At 38.7% G+C, this 26,509-nt stretch overlaps 1 pseudogene; it reads left to right on the forward strand.

Moving 5' to 3' along the window:
* Positions 1–4,645: 4,645 nt before the first annotated feature.
* Positions 4,646–26,509, forward strand: part of LOC149172727 (uncharacterized protein At4g15970 pseudogene) — a 40,060-nt pseudogene continuing 18,196 nt past the window's right edge.

The raw sequence follows: 26,509 nt of genomic DNA on the forward strand, positions 1-26,509 counted from the left end.
TAAATAGGAGTGTTAATTAAGATGGGATTTTATTACAACCAATCCATTTAACATAACATTGTCTTACTATTGATTACTAGAATTTACTCTTACGATTATAATAGAGAGTGTAAATATACAGATTTCTGTTGTGAATAAAAGTATTTCCCAAGGTGCTTTAGGAACTTATTTGCACTTTAACATTAATTTAATTTATGTATATATTTTACTCTAATTATCAAATCCCTACAAAATGAGCACATATCAGATTATATCTACTATGCCATTTTAAGCTGGGAAGACTCAACCTTGGAAGATGCCTTTCTCGGCCCTAAACTTTAAGGAGCTTTAAATGTGATGCTATACTTAGCACCAAAATATAATATTATTCACATGGGGAAATAGTCTTTAAGGTCTTTGGGCGTACCAAAAACATTGAGATTGGCCCTTCGAGTTTTCTTTATCTCTTTGTTTATAGTAGTATTAAATCTTGATTATTCTAGGTCAAGATGGATCTATCTGTGTATATAAATAACAACAATCTAATAATAAAAATAATAATTTCTTCTAATAATAGTAAGATACGTATATGTGTAGGATGTTGATATAATGTGGTTACAGAACCCCTTCACAAGGTTCTCCCCAGATGCAGATATTTATATTTCTTCTGACAAATATAATGGCAGGCCATTTGATGTCCATAATATGAACAGTAGAGGCTACAAGTGTGTTTGTTACAACGAGCGGACCATCAGCTTTCACAAATATTGGTATTTATTGAGAAGATGATTTCCTACGAAAAATGAGCAGGAAGTTTTAAACATTGTGAAGTTTACAAGAGGGTTTGGTTGGAGAGGGATGAAGTTCATGTTCCTTAGCACTCAGTACTTTGGTGGCTTCTGCTAAAGAAGACAATACTTAGACGATGTTTTCACAATGCAAGCCAACTGTTGCAAAGGACTAAAGGCTAATCTTATTGATTTGAGACAGACGTTGGATGACCGGTCAAAGTACAGAAACCCTCCTCTCAATTCTACTCAGAATGTGAGCGAGTGGAGACCTCCCAATGCATGCCTACACTTTGGCATACTTACTTGAGGTCTGACACCAATCCCTAGAGAAGGAAGGTCAAGGATCTGACATACTTTAGAGAATGGAGACTTTGGATATGAGCATAACTAAATACAGGGAAAATGAATTTCATCACATGGTTTCAGCAACCTCACATGTCAATCCTACTGGAATATTTGGACAACAAGAATTAGGGAAAAGGAAAGCAAGGAGAAAAGTGAAATTCAAAGAGAAATCAAAGTTTCATTATGCTCTAGATGTTTCAAAAGTTAGAGTAGGATGTGAAAATATGCTTCAGGATGAAATTGCTATTAAACAAATGAAGAAAAGTAAACGGAAGAAAACTGAAAAGAGTACTTATATGCAATGAAGGAAATCAAATTTACAAAGCTAATGAAGGGTTTTAGATGCATATGAAAATGGTCAGTTATTTGTTAGAAACATCTCAAAAGGAATGAGTTCCTTTACCACTGATTGAATTTATTACTTCTCTAGAAGTTCCAACTTTAAGTAAGTAATGATACAATTGTTTTCTAAGCACGAAACAGAGGTTCCACTATTACTAGAGGTTGATTATGGAATTTGTAGGGACTATTCCCTTCGTGGTGGCTTCCGAAAGGAACCAGTAGTCCATTCCCTTCTTCTAGTAGATAGTTCAATCACCCAATAAGTGTCCCAAGCTAGTCCCAATGCGAGTCCAGTTCTCTGTCCAACCTGGGCTGCATCTCACTCAAAGGCTGAAATGTATGAGCTACTGTAGGTGGGATATTATTCTCATGGGGGGTCATATTTAATTTTTATCTTTCCCACGAGTTATTGGAGCCAAGTTGAAGTGACTATGGGTCATTTAGCTACATGGGATAGGTATTGTAAGAACCTGCTTATTATCTCAGTCCAGATTTGAAGAAATAAGTGGCAAGCAAGGCTGCCATCTCATGTGGAACTTTTCATCCATTTCTGGGTAGTGATCCTCTGAAACAAAGCCTCGAGCGATCATTTTGGATGAGTTATAATTGTTGTATGTTTCTCATTTAATATCCAGCTTCTAATGCTAAGTTCCATGATACATATTTCTTCCTTCTATGCTCAGATTTCAATGAGAAAAATTATTCTATGGGTTGCCTTAACATATATCAACGTATTTATGAACTTCTAAGTGCATACAATGAATGGATATTTTGTTATTTCTTGGAAGTTGGTTGGTACATGTACTATTGAGGGCATTATTTATATGACTAAAACCATATAGAGTACCTACAATGAAGTGCAAACCAAATTATTAGAGGAATTTATTACTAAAATTCTGAAATCAAAACTATGAAATTTGGAGACAAACCAATAGTTTTCCAATTTGGAATATTTCACAATATTCCTTGAAGAGAATATTTTTCAACATGTATCATTTGAAACAGAGGGATTGGAAAGTATGTTTCTATATGGTAAAAACCAAGAAAGTAAAAATGTCAAAAATATCAGTGGAGGAAACCAATAAACTGAATTGATGAGCACTGAGCAGTATATTTGAGAGGAAGAGGAAACTTGTTTGAGAAAATAACAATATTGGTGGTAAAATATTATCATATGGTAAAAGTGAGTGTGTGCAAAAATGTTTGGAGAATTCTTTAAAGAATAGTAATAAACTAGGTGAAGGTTTATGTAGTTGGTAAAGTAATAATGATACTAACTCTTTTAGCACAATAGAACAACAGAAAGAAGACATAGGGTACTTCAATGGAATAAAACGTCAATATAATTCTTATATTGATGTTGGCTCACCAATGTAGATGGTGCACAACTCCTCAAGTGTGCAAATGAATTATGAGCCAAAACATAAACTTTCAAATTTTAGTGAGGACGTCACATAGAATCTTTTGTTAGAAAAAAAAGACTCAGAGAGACAAAGAGTGGTAGGTTGCAACAATGACGTAGTTGGAGAGGACATTATTATGACTCTAGTTAGGAATTCTGATGCGAACATAGAGGGGCAGTTTGAACAGCTAAAAGTGGGATGGACATTGTGTGATGAGTTTCAAAAGTGGACAATCCTTGATATCTTTCTAGATCATCTTACTCTCCTATGGGAGTCCTTCGGTAACCCTTATGCTCCAAAAAAAAGTAGGGAAGAATCTTTCTCCTGTTAGTCAATCATAAAATTTAAAATTTTACTCTTTATTAATTGTATTTTTCTAGTGCAAAGGGTGCATTCACTTAGTTTGTTTTGAGAAAATCCCTTCTTTAAAACCCTCAGAAGCTTTCTAGTGGAGAAACTTTTAATTAAATTTCTTGGATTTTGTAAGTTACTAGGTAGATATTCTAGGGTTAGTAGTGAACCACACTAGATATATTTCTTGATCATCTTACTCTCCCAAAGGAGTCCTTGATTAACCCCATATGCCTTGAAAATAGATAGGTACTAGTCTTTCTCCCAATATTCAATCATAAAATCCAAAATTTTCATAAAATTTAAAATTTTACTCTTTATTTTCTATTTTAGGATTAAATTAGGGTTTATAACAACTACAATTTTATTTTCAGTCATAGAATAGCTAGATGTCTAGGTTTTATGAGCATTTGTATGGTTCAAAATGGACTCATTCATTAAATATTTTATTGTTCATTTCTTTTACAATCTTTGTAGGGTTCAACATTTCACATTTTAGGGATTTTATATGCCCTTTTACTTTCAGAATTTGTATGTTAATTAAAATCTAGTCTAATCTTTCTTTTGAGCCCTAGCTTCCATTGGCATTCAAGTTCAAGGGTCAATTTATTTGTTGTTATAATAACTTGTTCTGAAATATACTATCTTAATTGCAAGTTTTGCAACCATAGCTTTTTCTTTATTTGTATTGTTTGTGGTTTTCTTTTTGACTTATGCTAATTTCGTAAATATCCAAATTTTCTTAGAAGGTTCATTTGCTAAAATATGCAAATTCCCCTCACAAAACATTTGATTCCCTTCCTTGAATTTTATGTTTAAGTGGTAGTAATACGTTTTTAGTATAGAAGGCCCTAGACTTGATTTTGTCTTGTCTAAGGATTCCATGAGGCTCCTCTAGAAGCCTCCATTGTTGGATTTATATTTCACTAAAAGGAGGAAGTGATTATTCACGTGATAGTGGTAGTATTCCCCTGTTACATTTTGTCAGCCCCTTGTGAAACACTTTGCAATAAGACACTATATTTTGTCATAGAAATCTCATAGCAGATATTTATGTAGCTAAGCAGTTTTATTTTTTTGTAATTTTATTGTTTCTAACATCTCTATGTGTACCAAGCACTGAGTATCGTCTTGTAAGATCAATTGGCTTGTCATTATGAAGTTGGAGGAATGGATATTGATGTGTTTCCTAATCTTTTATGCTTTATCTTCCATCTATTAAAACACAAAGTGGTCATCACCCTGTGAATATACTTGCTTGAGCTCTAACACCAATCCCTAGAGAAGGAAGGTTAAGGATCTCACATACTTTAGAGCATGGAGACTTCATATACCAGCAAAACTAAATACAAGGATAATGAATTACATCATATGATTTCAACAACCTCACATGTTGATCCTACTGGAATATTTGGACAACAAGAATTAGTGAAAATGAAAGCAGAGAGAAAAGGAAAATTCATTCATGTCAGAATTCATCCACACTGCTATGCTTTGAAGACAAGGGGTGTTGATTTCTCTTCAAAGAAAGTGTACATGAGAGACAATTACCTGAAAATGATGTGGAGAAGGTTTGGATTCTTGGGAGATATTTTGAAATGCAGTTACAGTTTTTTTTCCTCGGTAAGTCTATTTTCTTTTCATTCATTTATAACATATACTAGGAAAGTTGTTAAAACTTTAGAGAAGCTAGTAACAAAACTCAGGCTTGGCTGGTGGATGGTGTGCTCTACTGTTTGGCACCAAATCGGGCTATCATTGTGTTGCATTTCCATCACCCTTTTTGACCTTTTTGCACTTATTTACCCATGTTTGCTATGCTAAATTTACAAGGTAAACACCCCTGACTTTCCTATTGGAATATTTTATTAATGAAGTAAAGTCACGGAGTCTTACCTATTTGCAGCACTAAAATGTATGTTTGACCGTAGCTTCTGGAGAACAGGAACCATTGCTTCAACATCTCGCAGCAGATCCAGCAACGACCAACCATAAGGAGGCCGCACAGCTGGAGTCACAGATCCCTGAACCATTCTTGGACCTCTTGCTGATCTTGTTTATCTGGCGTTGGTGCCGTTCCAACTAATGTATATTTTTGAATATATGGTTACCATGTTTTGGGGAAAGATGTTGTTCTCCCGTGCTGTGTATAAAAGACAAATTTTTCCTGTAAATGGGGATTCCCCATCGATATTGTAATTGCCTGTTTCAGATTAATAAAGTATCATTTGTTTTACTATTCTAATCTTCGTTGTGACTAACGCAACCCTGATCAGAGAGCTGGGCCCACTCTTCTGATCAGGTGCTGCGTCTTTCTGTGTATGTTATTTATTAGTTATGCTTGCTGTTACAGTTCTTTAATTCTTGTAATTGTTTTCTGGAATTCTGTATGTAGTTTAATCTTACAGCAATGTTTTGAATCTTAGCCACGAACCCTTGGTCGGAACGGATTGTGCTTTTTCCCCTACATATACCTTGCACATTGCCTTGAAAGGATACACACCTAGATTGATAAATTAATGTCGGAATAGGGTGAATAAATTGTTCATACTTGGACACCAAAATTTTGGTGCCGTTGCCGGGGAGGCTAACATGGTGCAAGACAACCATCCGGACCAACCAGAGGGTCAATCTCTCATCCTGGGGAGAGAACAAGTTTTCTCACTCTGCTTCAGGTCCTGAGCATAGGTGTTCTTTCCCCTTGTTTATTTTTGTTTTTTTTTATTTTGGGCCACTCTCTTGTCTTGGCGAGGGAGGTGTCTTTTGACGCCCTGCTCCAGGCCCTGAGTTAGATTTATTTCTTTTGAAAACCCTTCCATGTTTTTCATGAAAACCCTAGCTTTTACCCTGGGAGTGAGGAGTCTTGTGATGCCCTGCTTCAAACCTGGAAGTATTAGGTCTTCTCTAGGTGTGTGCTTGTTTGTGATTCTTTTCTTTGGGAGGGGGCAGTCCTTTGACGCCCTGCTCCTGGCCTTGAACGCTAGATTTTTTTATTTATTTTTTAGTTGCCTTTCTTTTTGTAAGTTCTTTCGTCATGGGGACAGAATGGTCCTTTGACACCTTACTTCAAGATTGAAACATTGTAGGTTCATACCAAGATCTTCCATCATACCAACTTTTGTATGAACAAAGAACCAAATAAGAGGGGCAAAGGGAGAGCCCTAAAGTGGGGAGCACCAGATCTAGGAAGAAAGGCCTATATCCAACAAATTATAGCAAAAGCCGAATTAGAAGTATCCTCTCGCACAGCCATGAGACCAGGGGCATGGAGAGTGAAGTCCGAGGGACAATAAGTAGATCAACCAGTGTTGTCTACAACATTATTTGGTGGTTCGACACAACAGGTCCCTCCAGTAGTTGAGGAATCATCCAACAATATACTTGACGAGGAGAACTTTACGTACGTAATAGAAGGAGAAGAGGTCACAAGAAAAACATCAACAGGGTCAGACTACTCCAGCAAAGGAAAGGAGGTTGTACCCGAGGGATCAAGTCATCAGGATGCAAGAGAAGGGAACGAAGGAGTACTTCCATCACCAAGGGACTGGGGAAGTGTTGCTAAAGCAACTCGACTCTGAGTGGTAAGTAATCCTTAGCCATCTTCCACAGAGCCTGTTGAAATTCCCAGTAGTTATTGGAAGATATTTGTGGCTCCCAAAACCTCCACCATTAATTTTCCGATCGGGGATCTGGGAGCCGGTGCACCCACAAAGCCTATTCCATTAGTAGCCTTACCAAACTTTCATGGGCTTGTTTCAGAGGACCCCAAAACATTTCTATTCAAGTTTGACATAGTGTGTCAGGGGTATGACTACCCAACGGATGTCCAACAGTTAAAATTTTTTCCTTCTACATTAAAGGGAACGGCTCTGCGATGGTTCATGGGCCTTGGAGGAAAGTCTATTTCCACATGGAATGATATGCAGACAGCTTTTCTGGAAAAATACCAGGATTACTGTAAATCTCGGAACATCAAGGAGGAACTTTTCAAGTTCACACAAAAAGAAGATGAGAGCCTGGAAGATTGTGTGGAACGATTCAAGTATACCTTACAGAGGTCAGGTCACTCTGACTTGGATAAGGAGAATTTAAAAATTATCCTCCTTCGGACTTTTCGTGAGGACTCGATGGAACTATTGAACATCGTGGGAAATGGAGACATCTCTAAGGAAAGGTCCAAAGTTATATTTGAACTATGTATTCAGTGCTCGAGGGGGCTTGCATGAAACAAACAAGTGATTCACTCAGCAAAGGGGTCTGGCGGGGGTGTTACAAAGGCGGAAATCAGAAACCTACTAGACAACTTGAGGATGGATATCCTTAGCACTCTATCAACACAGATGGATATTCTGCATGTAAAAAAAAAGCAGCTAGAATTGGACAGGACCATGGTGATATTTTTCCCAAAGTGTAGAAAGAAGCACATGGAAAGGGAATGTCCAATAAACTCCATAAAGGAATGTGCAATCTGTGAGCTAAACCATGCAACAAGTTCATGCCCCTCCTTGTCAGGCCTGAAAGTAGTATTTCAAGGGATGGGGGAAGACACGGAGCAATTGCACCTCATGGGGTCTAGGAAGCCATGGCAGCCTCGACCACCAATGGGAAATCAAGATATGTACTCAGATCCATCTCAGTATTTCAGTAATTTTAATATGAATCCTTAGACCATCCCCTATCCTCCCATGTGGCCGCAATACCAGTTTCCACCTTGGCAATAGTGGAACCCTTAAGCCAGTACGAGCTCTCCATGGGCTCGAACTTGGCAAGGATCCTCTCCTGGGTAGTTTCCTCAGATGATGCCACAACAACAACTCGAACTACCCTCTAATCTGCCTCCTGGTAATCAACCTGCCTGTCCTTAGCTTCCAATACAACCTAACCCTAATCCTAATAACAAGGGGGCTCATCAAGCTGACGTTCTTAACCTACCTTCATATAGCATCTCCAGTGCAGATTTGTATGAAATGAATCTGCGATCAGAGCGGACAGTCAATGTTCAACCTCCTCCAGTTATGATTGAACAACTTGATAGTGAAGGTAAGGAATCAGGACCAGTTAATAAAGAGCCAAAACAAACTCATAGAAACGAGGCACCTCATGTAAAACAACATCAATATGAACCACGCTATCTAGAGAGACTAATTTTGAGTAAACCAAGCCCTCAATCTCAATTTGATTTGTTAGGAGAATTGCATAACTTATTTGTTAAAATTCCCTTGTTAGAATCTATGAAGGATGTGCCAATATACACAAAGACTCTTAGGGAATACTGTTCAAAGAAACCTACAAAGAAATCCAAAGACCCCCTCATTATTCATGTTATGGGAAAATTATCAGATTTCATGATGGGAAAACTAATTCCTGTGAAGTATGGAGGTCCGGGGAACCTGATTTTGACAGTACAAATTAATGGGGTAGAGATTCCAAATGTGTTGGTAGACCTGGGTGCTGCCATCAACATCATCACCATTGAAACCATGCATGCATTAGGCCTTTGCAATTTGAAACATACACCTATAGTATTGGAATTCGCAGACCGATCTACAGTCAAACCAGTAGGGAAGTTGGAATATGTAACAATTTCGGTGGATTCATGGCACTATCCCATAGATTTCCTGGTTTTACATATGCAATATTCGATGGGTGGCCATCCTTTAATTTTGGGTAGACCATGGATGGCTACTGCAGATGCTTACATTGGGTTCTGTTTAGGGAACATGGTTTTTCAAATGGGCATAACACTAATAATTAGTGTTATACCTGCCTGCAGAACCAAACCCATCCATAAAACTAGCAGGTGGCAAGAAAACTTTATCTAGGGAAGAACCCGAAACGGAAAATGAGGAATTGAGACCAGTCCTCACTATTGGACAGGCCCTTCAGTTGAAAATGGAATCAGAAGATGATGTAATCACTTCCTTTATGGATGATCCTTGCTCCGTTTCAGAGCCAAATCAACAAATCCTAGAATCTATCCTAAGCTGTGAGACTTAGGAAACTATTGAAACAATAGAAAGATTAGAGGAGCCACCTGTTGATGCACCCCATGAAAGTGTTCCACTGGAATTAGAATCGGGAAAACCCTGAATATTAATCCGAACCTGTCAGAATACCAGAAGAAGAAACTTGTAGATGTCCTTTGGAAACATAAAGAAGCCTTCGCCTAGGATTATTCATACATGAAGGGGATTCTTGCTGATTTATGTACCCATCGCATATACATTAAGGAAGATTGTCATCCTGTGAGACAACCTCAGAGAGGAATGAACCCTGCGTTGAAAAATGTTGTGAAAGAAGAGCTTCAGAAATTACTGGACGTAGGTTTTATCTACCCCATATCAGATAGCCAATGGGTCTCACCATTAGTAATGGTCCCCAAGAAAAATGGTAAATGGCAAATATGCATGGATTATCGAGAATTAAATAAGGCAATGCAGAAAGATCATTTTCGTTTGCCATTTATTGAGCAAGTTTTGGACACAGTGGCTGGAAAAAGGTTTTTCTCTTTTCTAGATGGGTTTAGTGGATATAACTAGATCCAGATAGCTCCTGAGGATTAGGATAAAACCACTTTCACATGCCCCTAGGCAACATTCCCATACCAAGTCCTTCCTTTTGGCCTGTGTAATGCTCCTACAACATTCCAGAGGAAAATTTTGGGGATTTTCTCTGACCTGGTAGATGACAGTGTTGAAATTTACATGGATGACTTTACTCCATATGGGGATTTATTTCTAGAAGGGCTGAAAAATTTAGAAAAAGTTCTTGAAAGGTGTATGCAAGCACGTGTCTCTCTGAGTACAGTAAAATTCCATATGATTATGGAGGAGGGAATCGTTTTGGGACATTTTCTCTCAGCTGAAGGAAGTAAGATGGGCCCAATGAAAATAAAGGTAATTCTGCACTTCCCAACACCCAAAACACCCACATAGGTACGTAGCTTTATTGGTTGCACTGGTTATTACAAGAGTTTTATGGAAAATTTTGCGAAAGTAGCACACCCACTTTTTCAATTACTAACAAAAGATTCAGATTTTGTGTGGTCAGGTGACTGTGATGTAGCCTTTATGAAAATTAAAGAATTGGTCTATAGTGCTCTAATCCTTAGAGGACCAGACTAGGCATTACCTTTCCATATTCATACAAATGCTTCCCAAACAACGATTGGTGCAGTATTGGGACAACAAGAGGACAGAGTACCATATGCAGTTTACTATGTTAGTAAGAATTTGGCTCCTACTGAATTAAACTATAGAGTGAGAAAGAATTCCTTGCTTTCATTTATGCCATCAACAAATTCTGGCACTACATTACCAGGTATCCTAATTTTGTGCATACTAATCACACAGCTATCAGGTATTTAATGAATAAACCTGTTACCCCTGGTCGCATTACAAGATGGCTTTTGCTACTATAGGAATTTGATATTACTATAGTAAATAAACCAGGGAAAGACAATGTGGTTGCAAATTTCTTATCTAGGATAGAACATGATGGTAAGAATACACCAATCGAAGATAACTTTCTAGATGAACATCTTTTTACAGTTTCTACTAACGCTCCATGGTATGCAGATATTGCTAATTATCTTGCAACAAGGAAGGTGCTTCGTCATCTGTCATATAAGGAGCAAAGGAAGATTATTGACCAGAGTACCTGATATTCATGGATGGAAGGATATCTCTTTCATACAGGGGTTGACCCTCTGGAGTAAATTTTATAGATAAAAGAATAGGTCACAAAGTGCTGCAAATGGGATATTACTGGCCCTCCATCTTTCATGATGCTCGGGATTATGTTCGAAGGTGTGATAGCTGCCAACGGATGGGACAACCTGGGAAAGCAGATGAAATGCCTCTTTAGCCCTAGATAGTCCTTGAATCATTTGAGAAATGGGCCATCTATTTTGTTGGACCCTTCAACCCACCTTATCATCAGAAATCTTACATCCTAGTCTGCGCTGATTATGTAACTAAATGGGTGGAAGCCAGAGTGGTCACAAGACAAACAATGAAAGTAGTGCCAAACTTTCTTTTTGAAGAAATCTTTTCCCGACACGGTACTCCAAGGGAAATTGTATCAGATGGAGTATCACATTTCACATCTCACATGATAGGAAAGTTGATGCAAAAATATGGGGTCAAACATAGAGTGACTACCCCCTATCACCCCCAGGCGAATGGACAACTAGAAAGCACAAACAAGGTATTGGAAAATATCTTGACAAAGATAGTAGCAGTTCATCGCCAAGACTGGGCACAGAAACTTCCAGAAGCTTTATGGGCATACAGGAAAACATTGTAGAACACAACTGGGTTTTCCCCAATTGAATTAGTCTATGGGAAATCCCCCTTGTTTCCTGTGCAATTTGATATCAATACACTCAAAACAGCTCTAGAAGTAGGCCTAGATCTATCAGAAGAACTGAAACACCGACTAGAACATCTAAATGAGTTGGACGAGATTCGATCAGTAGTTGTCCAGAAGACCACTGTTGTTCAAGAGAAAAGAATGAAATGGCTTGATAAATTTATCAAAACTAAGGTGTTTCATGTGGGGGATTGGACATTACTTTATGACTCCTGATTTAAGGATTTCAAAGGCAAGCTTTGCACTCACTGGATGGGGCCATATCAAGCAGATGCAGTGTTCGACAATGGAATGGTTAGATTAATTACAATAGATGAGAACCATACCTCGTTCTTAGTAAATGGACACCGTGTAAAACTATACCACCACCCAGTCTCTAGAAATGCCTTTGTCAAACACCTTTCTAATTCATCTGACTTAATGGTTGTCGGAATAAAGAACACTCTCACTCTACTCTAAAAAAAAAAATTATATCTATATCTATATATATATATATATATATATATATATATATATATATATATATATATATGTATATATATATATATATATATATGTATATATAGATATATATATATATATATATATATATAGATATATAGATATATAGATATATATATACATATATACATATATATATATATATATGTATATATATGTATATATATATAGATATATATATATATATCTATATATATATATATATATATATATATATATATATATATATATATATATATATATATATATATATATATATATATATATATATAGATATATATATATATATATATATATATATATATATATATATATATATATATATACATATATATACATATATATAATACTACTATTACATACTTGTTTGTATTTTGCAGGAATAATGAAGGAAGATGGCCAAGAGAAATGTAACACTAGGCGTTGCTACTCCACCAGTTCTACTATTAAGATGTTGTTGTTACTCCACTAAGTGTTCTTACTCCATAACTATTGTTACTCCGCAACTGCTGTTACTCTGCCAGTGTTGTTACTCCGTAACTATTGTTACTCCATAACTATTGTTACTCGCAACTACTATTACTCCGCCAGTGTTTTTACTCCGTAACTGCTGATACTCCATAACTGTTGTTACTCCGTCAGTGCTGTTACTCTACAACTGTTGTTACTCCACCAGTGTTGTTACTCCGCAACTGCCATTACTCTGCCGGTGCTGTTACTCCGCAATTGTTGTTACTCCGCTGGTGTCGTTACTCCGCCATTGCCATTACTTTGTCATTACTGTTACTCCCTGTTTTTGTTACTCCCTGTTGCTGTTATTCCCTCAGAAATTTTGTTGTTACTCCACCATAAGGTAGGTCCTCAAGTACATCTCCACTGATTTTATGGATTTAATTAAAATATTCCAAAAGGACATTAAAGTGTGTCGTGGATGGCCGTAATTAAGTTGGGGGGGAAGGGGGGGGGGACCGTCATAATAAGCAACGATGTACCTCGAAAAAGAATTCATGACACAGATCCTCACCTAACATAATCTAATGATTTCGGTACTCCATAATCATAGCTTTGATGTCTTGGAATGCGTACTCGTACGAGCAGAGTCATAATCAATCACCTCCCCAACGCGCTGCATTAAATTTCTAAAATATCTAACAATACCACCATAACCTGTCATCATTTTCAAATGTACCAATAGTGTTTCATCCGTTTTCCCCAAAAGCAACCATGACATTATTTCAGTTGCCAACGGTTTGGAGCCCTGTCATTCTCCCCTGCCAGCCAACTGCAGTCTTCATGCTGATCCAGCCTCTACAGCGATGGGTGGACATTCTGTGCGACATGAGCCTGAGGATACAACAAGAGTTCATAACAACTAGGAGGTATGGCAAGTTTTTGAGAACACAGGTTGGAATGTTTACTTCGATAGGTTGAGAGGGTTGAACGAAGGAATTACAGCAGAATTCGCACTCAACTTAGGAGAAGAAAGCTCTCACGTCCGCGGAATTGAAATCCCTGTGACAGAGGAAGCCATCGTAGAAATCAGTGGGCTCCCTCAAAATGGATAGCGATGGTTCTCAAGAAGGACTGCCCTTTCGGAGTTTCCCAAAGCCTTTTTACAAGTGGGAGAAAGTATCGCACAGAAGGGTCAGGGATACGATCGAAACTTGCTACCGCATCCATGGGGAGGAGTAGCAGAGTTCGTCATAAAATATACGACTTGCGAAGGGAGATACTCCACCATATTAAAATACCATCTTCACATACTATCTCACCTGTGATTTCCCCAAGCAGAAGATTTTTCAATTAATGTGACCTATTTCCTATTGAGAAGCCTTCACTTAATGGCACATTCAGCTCAGGGGTCGCGACAGGTATTGACGGTCATCACCCACCATGGGCTGGTTCAACTGTTAGTAATGAATGCCATCAGATGAATTCCAATCCCATGGGAATTGTTTTGGGATTCTACAGAGGAAGAAGTAGCAACTGTTGTGGCTTCCAGGGAAGACGAACCAGAAGCCATGGAGGAAGAAAACGTAGGAGAAGATGATTATGTTGACTAGGAAGAACTGGAAGAGATGGGGATGGAAGTAGAAGAATTTGAAGCAGAGGTTGCTTCCCAAGAGCAAGCTGAAACTAAGCCAATGGAAGATGCGAGAGTTGACACAGAAGGGCCCACTAGTGTGTTATGGGCAGATTTTTTGTCTTTTTGAATGAATAACCCCTAGACCTAGTAGCAAGTCTAGAACAACAGGTAAAGTAAATCCATTGCTTATCCAATAGCTAACAGATAAAAGAAAGAGGAGAAAAAGTGCTAACCTGTATCTCTCGCTCGATCCCTCTTCCCTTTGACTACTTTTGCCACTTCCTTCCATACTTAACTCACTTGAAAGGTACTTGCACACAATCCGAGACAGAAAACCATCAAAGCATACATATTGATCTGTTAACTAAACATACTATAGAATCAAAAGTACAATATACATCACATAACACATGAATGGGAAAAAAGCATAGAACTCTTTATTCATAGAAAGGAAGACTACAACGCATGTAGATGCATGTTGAATTCAGCATCATCCTCCCAGCTTCAAACCCTTCTCTCCTCATGGAAACAACAATTTGACATGATAACATTACTCTCTCTACTAATCTCATCCAAGCAACATTTCCTTAGCTTAAGAAGTCTCAACCTAGACCAGCCAATGAGAGCTTGGTCCTTTTATAGCTGAAAAGAGGAGGTTAGGCCATTAATGGCTCTCATGAATGCTTTGCCATATTTGGGAATTGGTTCCATGGAGGAAGGGATAATGGATTAAGGTTCATTCATCTCCTTCCTCATCCAAAAGCGAGCCCAATCCTTCTAGAAACCTCCAGAAGCATCCATTGGATGAGGAATCCAATGAGTTCATTTAAAAAATTCGATGGATCTCACTCATCGCAGGTGCAACAAAGGCCAGGTGCTATGCATAGCACCCAGACAGTGTAGTGCCTGCCATTCATTGCAGCCAGATAGAAGGCCACCTGTGATGATCTCCTTAGGGACATTTTTTGGATGAATGGTGTCATGAAACTCTTGGGAAGCAAGCATGATGTAGGTTAACCTCATTAGCGAATGAAAATAACTGAAATAGGGGTTGATGGACCCTAATAATATGGATCTGGAAGTTGGTGTTGATGTGCCCAAATTTTCCTATAATAGTTGCTCCGTAAAGCATGAAGTCAAAAATAAACATGTCGAGTGAGATGTTTTACCACTTGGAGAGAAGGTTTCGAAACGGAAGGTGACCTACATCATTTACAACACAAATATCATGATACTTTGATTTTTTCTCATAATTAGTTGAGGGAAGGCATACCCATGCTCAGCTTATAAACTTTCATTACATGTACAAAGATAGTCATCTATACATATAGACCCATGAATGGATGACCATGAATGTAAGGCCATTGTACATTTTATATAGTACTCCTGACCAATATATCACAACTCACATGGATGAAACTAGATCCGGGGTCTTTAATCTCATCTAATCTTTCACTCAAGTACAAGTCTAACCATGTGAATAAATGATCTGAAGTTGAACATGGAGAGACATCATCTGATTACCAGCCAATGATGTAAGCCATTAACAGATGCGAGATGAATCACCGATAATGATAATTACCCTCAAGGTACTGCAGTACATTCTACATGGTGTGAATAAATTATTTGATGTCAAACACCATACAAAGTCTTTCGGTCGAAGGCCAGTGATGTCAACATATCGCTGGAAGCGAGAAACCTACCATTGATGTATGCAAGCCTCAAGGTATTGAAGAGTTGTTTCTAAGTCAACTTCTTAGATGATGTGCTAATGTCGACAAGAAGCAACCTGTCGCAGGAGGGCCTTGGTATATCCCACATCAACGACACAAAACGAGGTAAATGATTTTTGAGATGAAACATCGACTGACAACACAAGGTTCAAGAATGGCGGGCATGAAAATGAAGGTTTACTGTATTTTAAAGGATGAAATTTTGAACTGAGTGACTTCTCTTGAACATATCGGCGACACTGAAGTGAATTGGTAGCATTGACCCAAAACAAAGTGATGGACGGTATGATAGACCAACGGTGTGATAATCATCAAGCTGAATGACCCAACCCACATAGTCACGGTGATGAGGTGAAAGTGTCATGTTCAAGAGTGACCTGCTACCATAAAGTGTTCCCAGCTTTTTCCCATTTTCCCCAGTCATTTCTGACCAATACCTATTTATTTTTAATCAAGCTTGAGGAGGATAACATATGCTTTTTGTATAATTCCACCCTTCGAGTGAATCCATCAATATTTGATGTTTTAACGAGTCTAGCGAAGGTGAAACTCGGTCTTGTCTAGATGGACAAGTTTGTCGCTATTTAATGTTTTTAACGAGTTTAACGAAAAAGATAACTCGATCCTTTTCACATTTAGAGAGTCTAAAAAGGGACTAAAAGGAAACTCCAAAATTTCTTTTTCGTACATTTGTCTCTTAAGCCTGAAAAAGCATAAAACAATACAAGAGAGCACCTATTGATCATGTTTGACCAACGAGTACCTTTTTCGTAGTTAATATATATCAGCCCGAAAAAGGGGTAAAACTATACTGAGTAGATAACAATTCTAGTCCATTGACGAGCTAGAAACGACAAGTGCTTGACAATCTTTTCATGTTTAGAGAGCCTGAAAAGAGCTTAAAGAGGACTCCATTTTGAGGAATGAGTGGTGTCTAGGGTAGCAACTGGTTCTGGTGATGTTGGAACTTCTCAAAACATGTTGATTTATGTGAATAGGTTGGCTAATAAGACCACTCATTGCAACTATCCCTTAAAAAGGGTAGAAAAACCAAGTGAAAGCGTGTGATCAACAAAAGGGATGGTGGCGATGGAATGAAACAACCAAGGCTCATCTGACGAAAAAAGGCTGATAAAATGGCAATCACAAGGGTTAAAAATAAAAATGGGTTCATTTTTAGACAAGCTTGAACCATAGGGAACTATGCTTGGATTCAATTTCATGTTTACACAAGCTTGAAACAAAAAACTATGCTTGGATTCAGTTTCATTTTTACCCAAGCTTACAGCAAAAAACTATGCTTGAGATTGCTTTACATGCCCCTAGCATGATGAAAAGGAGAGTCTCCAATAACCAGATGGAAGTCACTGCAGTGAAGCAGGACGGTTATCCAACACCTTTTTTGCTTCATCTAGATAGACAAAGGTGAATTGGATGATTCCCTTCACATAACCTATAGGGAAACTTATCTTTACCACTAGGTGTGTGCCCCACAAGCTTCATTACATTAACCTAAGTAGACTACTCATGGCTATCAAGTGGATGGAATGAAGGTTCGCTTACAAGATCAAGTGAAAGACTCGACTGGGATTTTATGAGATCTGCTCAAAGACTCGACTTGGAACTTTGCTCCAGGGGACCTTGTTTCATTTTAAAAAGAGCTTGACATAATACAAGGAACTCTACTCTGATTCCTTGTTTCATTTTTAACGATCTTGACACAAGACAAGGAACTATGCTCATTCCATTAGTTTCATTTTTTAATGAGGTTGACACAAGACCAAGAATTGTCCTCATACTCCTTGTTTCATTTTTTAACAAGGTTGACACAAGACCCAGAACTATCCTCATATTCCTTGGTTTCATTTTTTAATGAGGTTGACACGAGACAACAAAATATCCTCAGAGACCATTGTTTCATTTTTTAACGAGGTTGACACAAGACAACGAACTATCCTCGAAGGGCCCGTTTCATTTTTTAATGAGGTTGACACAGTAAAAGAACTATCCTCGGTGACCCTTGTTTCATTTTTTAATGAGCTTGACACAAGATAATGAACCATCCTCGAACCCTTGGGTTCATTTTTTAACGAGGTTGACACAAGACAAGGAACTATCCTCGAACCCTTGGGTTCATTTTTTAATGAGGTTGACACAAGAAAAGGAGCTATCCTCGGCTTCCTTGTTCCATTTTTTAATGAGGTTGACATAAGACAACGAACTATCCTTGGACCCTTGGGTTCATTTTTTAACGAGGTTGAAACAAGACAATGAACTATCCTCGGTAACCCTTTGTTTCACAACTCATAAAAGGTCATGAAGGAGAGATCTGGTTCCAATGCCCCCAGTACATGATGTACAACATCACTGAATTGACCATCAATTGATGTAGGTATGGAACAGGTTGCCACATAATTAGCCCATGGAGGGGATGATACCATTGGTACAAAGGGACCATTTAGGGAAGATGGTTGACCAGGAGCCATATTTGGATAGAGAAATGAAAGTTGGTCAACAGTGACAATCCTGCCTTCATGTGGGAAACAAATCACTTGAAAGAGTGTTGAAACAATAGCTCCCATGTCATAAACATAGTCATACCTAAGAAGTAAGTTTAAATCTAAAGGGCTTGGGACTACCATCACGTTCAGATAAACTGTTTTTCCTCCCAAAGTAATAGGTAACTGAGGAAGGATCCCTAGTGGTTTACTGGTTCCTCTGTTAAAAGCCAAAAAATTTTGTGTAACTGGCACAAGTGGCGGGGAATCAAGTGCTTGCCAAGAAATTGAGGAAAGGATACTCACTGATGCACCTTCATCTATAATAGTTCAAGATACAATCATATTACAAACTTGTACTATGATCTAGAAAGGCACATAAGAAGGAAGGCGGAATCCTGCCAGTCGATTCCAATCAAAGGAAGTGACCAGAGTACTTGGAGGGGGTACCGTAGAAATGGGAGAATTAACCCCTTGAGTTACAAGAACTGGAGTATTTTCCTCTTGTCTTGATGGAACAGGAGGACTGCCCCCAAGCTCCTTAGAATCTGAAGAAACAAAAAGAACTTGAGTGGTACCATTTTCACTCTCTTAAAGAAGGGTACGATTTATTGAAGGTGAAATCGGGTCAACTGCTACCTCGACTTGTTGATTTGGGTCGGGTATAGACCCATGAGATTTACTTTCAGAGAGAGTGGGCTTGACCGATGATTGATTTTGGTCAGTCATTTTATCAACTAGTGAAGGATTTAGGGAGAGTTTCATGTAACCAAATGGAAGTTGCTGCAGTAAAGTATGACGATTATCCAACAGTTTTTTGGCTTTGTCTAGATAGGGACAATGGTGAATGGGATGATTCCCTTCACATAACCTACATGGAAACTTAAATTCACCCTTCGTTTCATGAACTTTACTAGCACTAGTTGATGGTGTGTCACCAACATGATCTCTAGAGGTTGATGACACAGAATGATGTGAATGAGAAGACCATTCTTCTAAGATCTGAGGAATATCAGGACAATTTTGAAGAAGATGGTCTCCCGCACAAAGTTTGCATGAATATCGAACTTTGTGAGGCTTGATGGATGGTTTATCATCAGATGTTGCATTCAAAGCAATGGTTGCTTGGTTTTCCCTCTACTGAATTTGCTTCTTCTTCTTCTTAGCCACCTGGTTACTAGTACCAATACTTTCACCAAGCAAAGAGGAAGAAGGGGAAGAAGAAACAACCGAGGAAGAGGGCAAAGTGTCAACTTTAGGATCAACTGGAGCTTAATTTTGTCCAGTTGGAGGTGTACTTGATTGTAGAGGAATCATGACATTTTGAACCAAGGAGGTTGAAAACAACCATACTGGCAAACCAATGGTAAATCCCGGAAGGGACAATGTAGCCATATATGGAGCACCAATATTTCCAAACAGAGGAAAAGGACTAGGATTCCCATCAAAAGGAATTCCTTGATTGTTGGACTCCAGATTTGTCACCATATGTTTCAACATAAGATCAACTAAAAAACAAGTGTGGAGGATGTTATCCATGGTCAATTAATTTTTACAACACTAGAACTTAACCTTGCTTTTTCATTTTTTAAGAGTCGAGAAAAAGCAAAAGATGACTCCAGTCGCTTTCATTGTTTAATGAGCTTGAAAGGACAAGCACTCAGATGAACCTTTTCTTTTAAGGAGTCAAAAAGGAACAAAAGTGACTAATTTCGAGATACAAAGCAAGAGGGTTTACCAAACTAATCACAAAATTGCAATATACACCTTGGTGATAAATGAAGGAGAAATTACCAAGGATTTACCGTACGGCAGTTAGTCTTCCCAAATGTTGTGTTTGGTGCATTGTGATCGGTAAGGTGGAAAACTCAGTTTCCTAGGCATAAAGGATTTCAACCTATTGGTGTCTACCACTATATACATGACGGTACAGGGAGCACAAGTCCATACTAGTACTTATCGGTTCAGAGAGGAGGAATCACCCAACCTCAATGAAAACGACACACTAGGTTTTAAGACGTCGGAACACGTCTCTAGCCTAGACCTTTAGATGTTTTCATTAGGTTCCAATGCATTATTAGATTAATTGATGTAAATTTTAGGTTGATCCTGCTTAAAATTTTCCTTTGAGGGTTCACCACGAGATGTTTTCCGAAATTCCTAAAAATGCAACTATAATTAGAAGCACTCTTTCCATTTAATTTCAATGAAAATCCCCAGCGGAGTCGCCATTTTGTTATGGGAAAATTTAGTGTCTTTTCGAATGACTAACCCCTAGACCTAGTAGCAAGTCTAGAACAATAGGTAAAGTAATTACATTGCTTTTCCTATAGCTAACAGATAAAAGAAAGAGGAGAAAAAGTAATAACCTGTATCTCTCGCTCAATCCCTCTTCCCTTTGACCACTTTCGCCACTCCCTTCTATACTTAACTCGCTTGAAAGGTACCTGCACACAAGCCGAGACAGAAAACCATCAAAGCATACATATCAATCTGTTAACTAAACATACTATAGAATCGAAAGTACAATATACATCACATAACACATGATTGGGAAAAAGCATAGAATTCGTTATTCATAGAAAGGAAGATTATAACCCATGTAGATGCATGGTTGATTCAATGCCATCCTCCCAGCTTCAAACCCTTCTCTCCTCATGTAAAAAACAATTTGACATGATAACATTACTCTCTCTACTAATCTCATCCAAGCAACATTTCCTTAGCTTAAGAAGTCTCAACCTAGACCAGCCAATGAGAGCTTGGTCCTTTTCTAGCTGAAAAGAGGAGGTTAGGCCATTAATGGCTCTCATGAATTCTTTTCCATATTTGGGAAGTGGCTCTATGGAGGAAGGGATAATCGATTAAGGTTCATTCATCTCCTTCCTCATGCAAAAGCGAGCCCAATCCTTCTAGAAACCTCCAAAAGCATCCATTGGATGAGGAATCCAATGAGTTCATTTAAAAATTTCGATAGATCTCGCTCATTGCAAGTGCAAAAAAGGCCAGGTGCTATGCATAGCACCTAGATAGTGTAGTGCATGCCATTCATTGCAGCCAGATAGAAGGCCACCTGCAATGATCTCCTTAGGGACATTTTTTGGATGAATGGTGTCATGAAACTCTTGGGAAGCAAGCATGATGTAGGTTAACTTCATTAGGGAATGAAAACAACTGAATTAGGGGTTGATGGACCCTAATAACATAGATCTAGAAGTTGGGGTTGATGTGCCCAAATTTTACTATAACATAGTGCCATGGTTGAGGCTGTCCCACAAGAACTAGCCTTGCCTATGGAACTAGCAGGGCAATTTGGTACCATGATAACCATAGAGGCAGGACCACAGCAGACAAGAGTGGGTGAATTGGTTAATATGGTGACCGAGGGTACCCCACAAGGACCTCCTACCACCATGGAGCCGATGGAGGAGGATAACCCGAATGAAGAAGAGGTCGTGACCACCCCGACCATGGAACCCATGGAAGAGGAGGAACAAGGACAAGAAGGGCTCGGAGCTGGGGAAGCCATGGGACCCGTGGAAGAAGCTCTAGGAGAACTAGGGCATGAGGTTGGCACTGACCCACAAGAACTAGTGTCGACCTTGGGACCGAACATTGAAGACTCGTGCCAGTTCTCCTTTTTCTCCTCTATCCCAAGAGGAGCAAGGGTAACTCGTTCCCCTCGGTGAAAAGAAGAAGATCTCGCCATTCCTCTAGCTTTGAATTTGTCACAAAGGCCACAACTGTGTGGGGTGGATGCTACTCAGGTGACAGGCACTTCAGAGCCTGAAAGGAGAAAAGAGGTAGAGGTCCCTGAGGCTGGGGAACCGAGAAGGATTCCAATAGACACATTAGCAGGAGAGCATCTCGCAAGGGCATCACCGGTTGCGGTGAGCACGCAACAAGAGGAAGTAGCCATTGGCGAAGAGGAGGGACCAAGCAAAGCGGTCTTGACGAACGAGCCAATGGAAAAGCTAGGCGAGAAGGTCGTGAAACAAGAGATAATCGAAGAAGAACAGGTAGTGGAGGAAAACCCGATAGTCGGCACAACAGAAGCCGTCCAAGGGGATTTACCTCCAGCTGCTGAAACTGAGGAAGTGTTGGTTAAGCAGGAATGGGTAGAGTTGTGTGAACAGTGAAGACTCCCAGTCAAACAAAAATATTAGCTACAATTTAAAGAGACAATGCGGCTTAAGATGGAGGTCAGGAAACTAAGGAGGTAGGTACACAAAATTCAAAAGAGGATGAAGAAATACAAGTGGCAAGCTAAAAAGTCCAAGGCCATCAGAGTGGAAGCAGAGACTCAGATGAACCAGGTAGCCACAACCTCTGCTACCACTCAAACAGACCCAGTCGAGTGATTGTTTGAAGACCATGAGTATGCCTTGACGACTGAAGTGCAGACTTGGAAATCTACTGTGGCCCAGTATCAAAATGAGGTCAGAAGAACTCAGGAACAAGCCTCCACAACCATTTTTGAATATGTGGAGCACATAGATATCATGAGATTAAGGCATGCAAAGCAGCAACTCAAGATGGAGCAGCTGGAGAAGCAAGTGGCAGAGCTGAAAGCTGATAAGGAGCAGATGTTCAATTTGGTGCAAGAGGTGATGGCATGTCACCCCCCTACTTCTTGTTATTCTTTATTCTTGCATGAACATTTTCTTTTATTCTACATGGAGAGAATAAAAAACGAGATTAGTTATGAAATAGAAGATGTGTACAATTTCTCCAAATAATGAGGAGTCGTGACGTGCCAACTCAGCATTTTATGTGTGAGTTTTACCTGCATGGGTATCTACTGCACTTGGACAGAGAATTCAACCTGATCCCATATGTGGGGGACATTCATTTATGGGCCCTCACCTCTTACACTTTCAATTAGATCAACTGGTAGAAGGATTTTAACACTTTTGAATCCAATCAGGTTGCAAAGCCATTTATAGTAAGAGGAGAACATGAGATGTCAATCACAATGTTCACTAAACACAACACCTTTTGGGGGATTGAGGGGAACAGAGACAAAATGCCGAGGACACAAAATTGGTGCCTTGATCTTTGTGTTAGGCAATTAATCACATTTCAAGATGAGGCCCTGGATTGCTGTCAGAAAAGGTGGATGCTTTCACCAACAGCTGTCCGAAGCAGGGAACCTTTTGGGGCACAAAAGTTTTCATGAGTGCTCCCTAGAGTGCCCAGATATGTGGCATATGTCGGGACATGCAGGGTTCGGTGGATGGGGATCCTGTTTCAGTTTCCTACTATTTGGTTTCCTGTAGAAAATTACACTCCTATGTATAATGTTTCGGTAGACTGGTGGAAGGAAGTCCTCCTTTCAGATGGTTTTAATGTTCCAGGGACAGAGATAGCTGTAGAATATGATCTCGCTCAGCTTCATGAAACCTATAGTTTACTAAATCCAGACCTACGGAGGCGGCGAACTGCATGAGGGCATGCAAAAGGCTAGTTGGGGGGGAGATGTTGGGCACCAAATCAGGCTATCATTCTGTTGCATTTCCATCACCCTTTTTGACCTTTTTGCACTTATTTACCCATGTTTTCTATGCTAAATTTACGAGGTAAACACCCGTGACTTGCCTATAAGAATATTTTATTAATGAAGTAAAGTCACGGAGTCTTAACTATTCGTAGTGCTAAAATGTATGTTTCACCACAACTTTTGGAGAACAGAAACCATTGCTTCAGCATCTCGCAACAGATCCAGCAATGACCAACCATAAGGAGGCCGCACAGCTGGAGTCACAGATCCTTGAACCATTCTTAGACCTCTTGCTGATCTTGTTTATCTGGCATTGGTGCCATTCCAACTAATGTATATTTTTGAATATATGGTTACCATGTTTTGGGGAAAGATGTTGTTCTCCCACACTGTGTATAAAAGACAGATTGTTCCTGTAAATGGGGATTCCCCCATCGATATTGTAATTTCCTATTTTAGATTAATAAAGTATCATTTGTTTTGCTATTCTAATATTCATTGTGACTAACACAGCCCTGATCAGAGAGCTGGGCCCTCTCTTCTGATCAGGTGCTACGTCTGTATTTGTATGTTATTTATTAGTTATGCTTGTTGTTACATTTCTTTAATTCTCGTAATTGTTTTCTGGAGTTTTGTATGTAGTTTAAAGCAATGTTTTGAATCTTAGCCATGAACCCTTGGTCATAACGGATTGTGCTTTTGTCCCTGCATATACCTTGCACATTGCCTTGAAAGGATACGCACCCGGATTGATAAATTACTATCAGAATAGGGTGAATAAATTGTTCATACCTGGACACCAACATCTACTGCTGGGCTACATTCCCTTTTGATACTAGTTTGTTGTTCCAAATAATGGATTACTAGTAGAGCACTCCCTTCAGGCCACATTAACAAGCTTTGGATATCCTAGCCATATTAACGAAATATAATACCATGTTAAAGCTTGAATAGCCTAGGTATCAAACCCAAGGCTAGTTAGCATATCATACCACTTAGTTACATGCCCTTTCATGAAAACCTTTTTATTCCTAGATTGAGGATTTCTATACCAACAGAAGCCCTTCTTTGGATGCAAAATTTAATCCATTTACGCAAGATAACAACTAAGATACTTTTCAAATTTGTTCACACTTTATTGACTACTTTAGGTACAATGGAAAAAAAAACAAAGGAATTTAGTAGAATTAGGGTCAATTCAAGCATATATTGAATTGGAATGAATAGAATAATGGGTATTTGTTGCTTTAGATCGAAATCTGTCTAGATTCTTGTTAATAATTTTGTAAAAATACACATAATTCTTCCTCAACGTTGCTTAAGGTACCTGCAATGGTTTTTTGTGAAATCTCTATAGTAGATATCATACCTCAATACATAGAGAGTCATGATTACTGATAGTAACCCTCTATGAGGTAATTGTATTTTAATTATATTACAAATACAATGGCTTACTTAAATACATTTCATTGCAGGACAAAGTCATTAGTGATGTTATCTTTTTATTTTCCTTTCCAAAGTAACCATTGAAAGGAAATGATAGAATGAGTGGTCTAATGAGAGTACAAATACTTTTATTGGCCAGAGTAATACTCACAAATATTCCAATGTCCCTGCATATATTTCATTGTGGACATCTGCCATGTCATTGCTTTGCAGTTATTCGTACTGTTTACACAAATATTAAGTGCCTATTATAAGAAATATTTTCTCTGCAGTTTCTATGTCTTTTATTGAGCTTATAATCAAGGAAGAAACATTGACCAAGAGCCTGTTGTGCTCTACAACAACCCCCCCATTTCATGTCATTTTTATTCACAAAACTATCATATGAAATGGGTCCCTTTTTATTTTTGGTATCAATTTTGTATTACTCAAAAAGGTCCGAAAATAAAATGAAAACATTATAAAACCTTTTGATAAACCAATTATTTGGTCTTATAATATAAATGATTAACCTTTTATCATTGCGATAAAGCGATCGCAAGATCACATGTCGCAATGACAAAGGAGGCGTAATTTAAAGACCCATTGGTTTTCTCCGACACAACAACATGCAATAGGCTATCGGATATCGGCAATAATAAGTTACCATAACAAAAGTGCCTTTCGCTCCAATGCGATGGGATAAAGTCCCTTTCGCTCCGATGCGATGCGATATCGCTATCAGCGATCGGGGATGTACCATGCATGCTTTTCAAAGTGCTCAGTTAATACTCCCGATGCGATGCGATATCGCTATCGGCAATTGGGGATTCCAAAAGGAACCAATATAACGATTTAAGTTTTCCCCCGATGCTCGATTGCGATAAAGCCAAAAGCACAAACTTCAAAAAATTGTTAAAGCGGGGATATTACGATTAATTCGTATTAAAGGCCTTATCTTCCAAACAATGATTCACCTACGCTCAACTGCCAAAACATCCAAGGCACGCTTAAATAAATCATTCGGCCAATAAAACGATATGATGGGCATTTAAAGGCTTGGTAGGTTTTAACGACCATTTCATGAAATAGTAAGCTTAAAAATCTTTTCACAGATTGTATCCACGACCACTTTAAGTTAATCCTTCATCATGCATTAATCAATATATCTCGCTCGTGTTT

The sequence above is a fragment of the Pinus tabuliformis genome, chromosome 4_2, assembly GCF_031772625.1.
Source record: "Pinus tabuliformis cultivar Carrire ecotype Pingquan chromosome 4_2, CPIR1, whole genome shotgun sequence".
NCBI lineage: Eukaryota > Viridiplantae > Streptophyta > Pinopsida > Pinales > Pinaceae > Pinus > Pinus tabuliformis.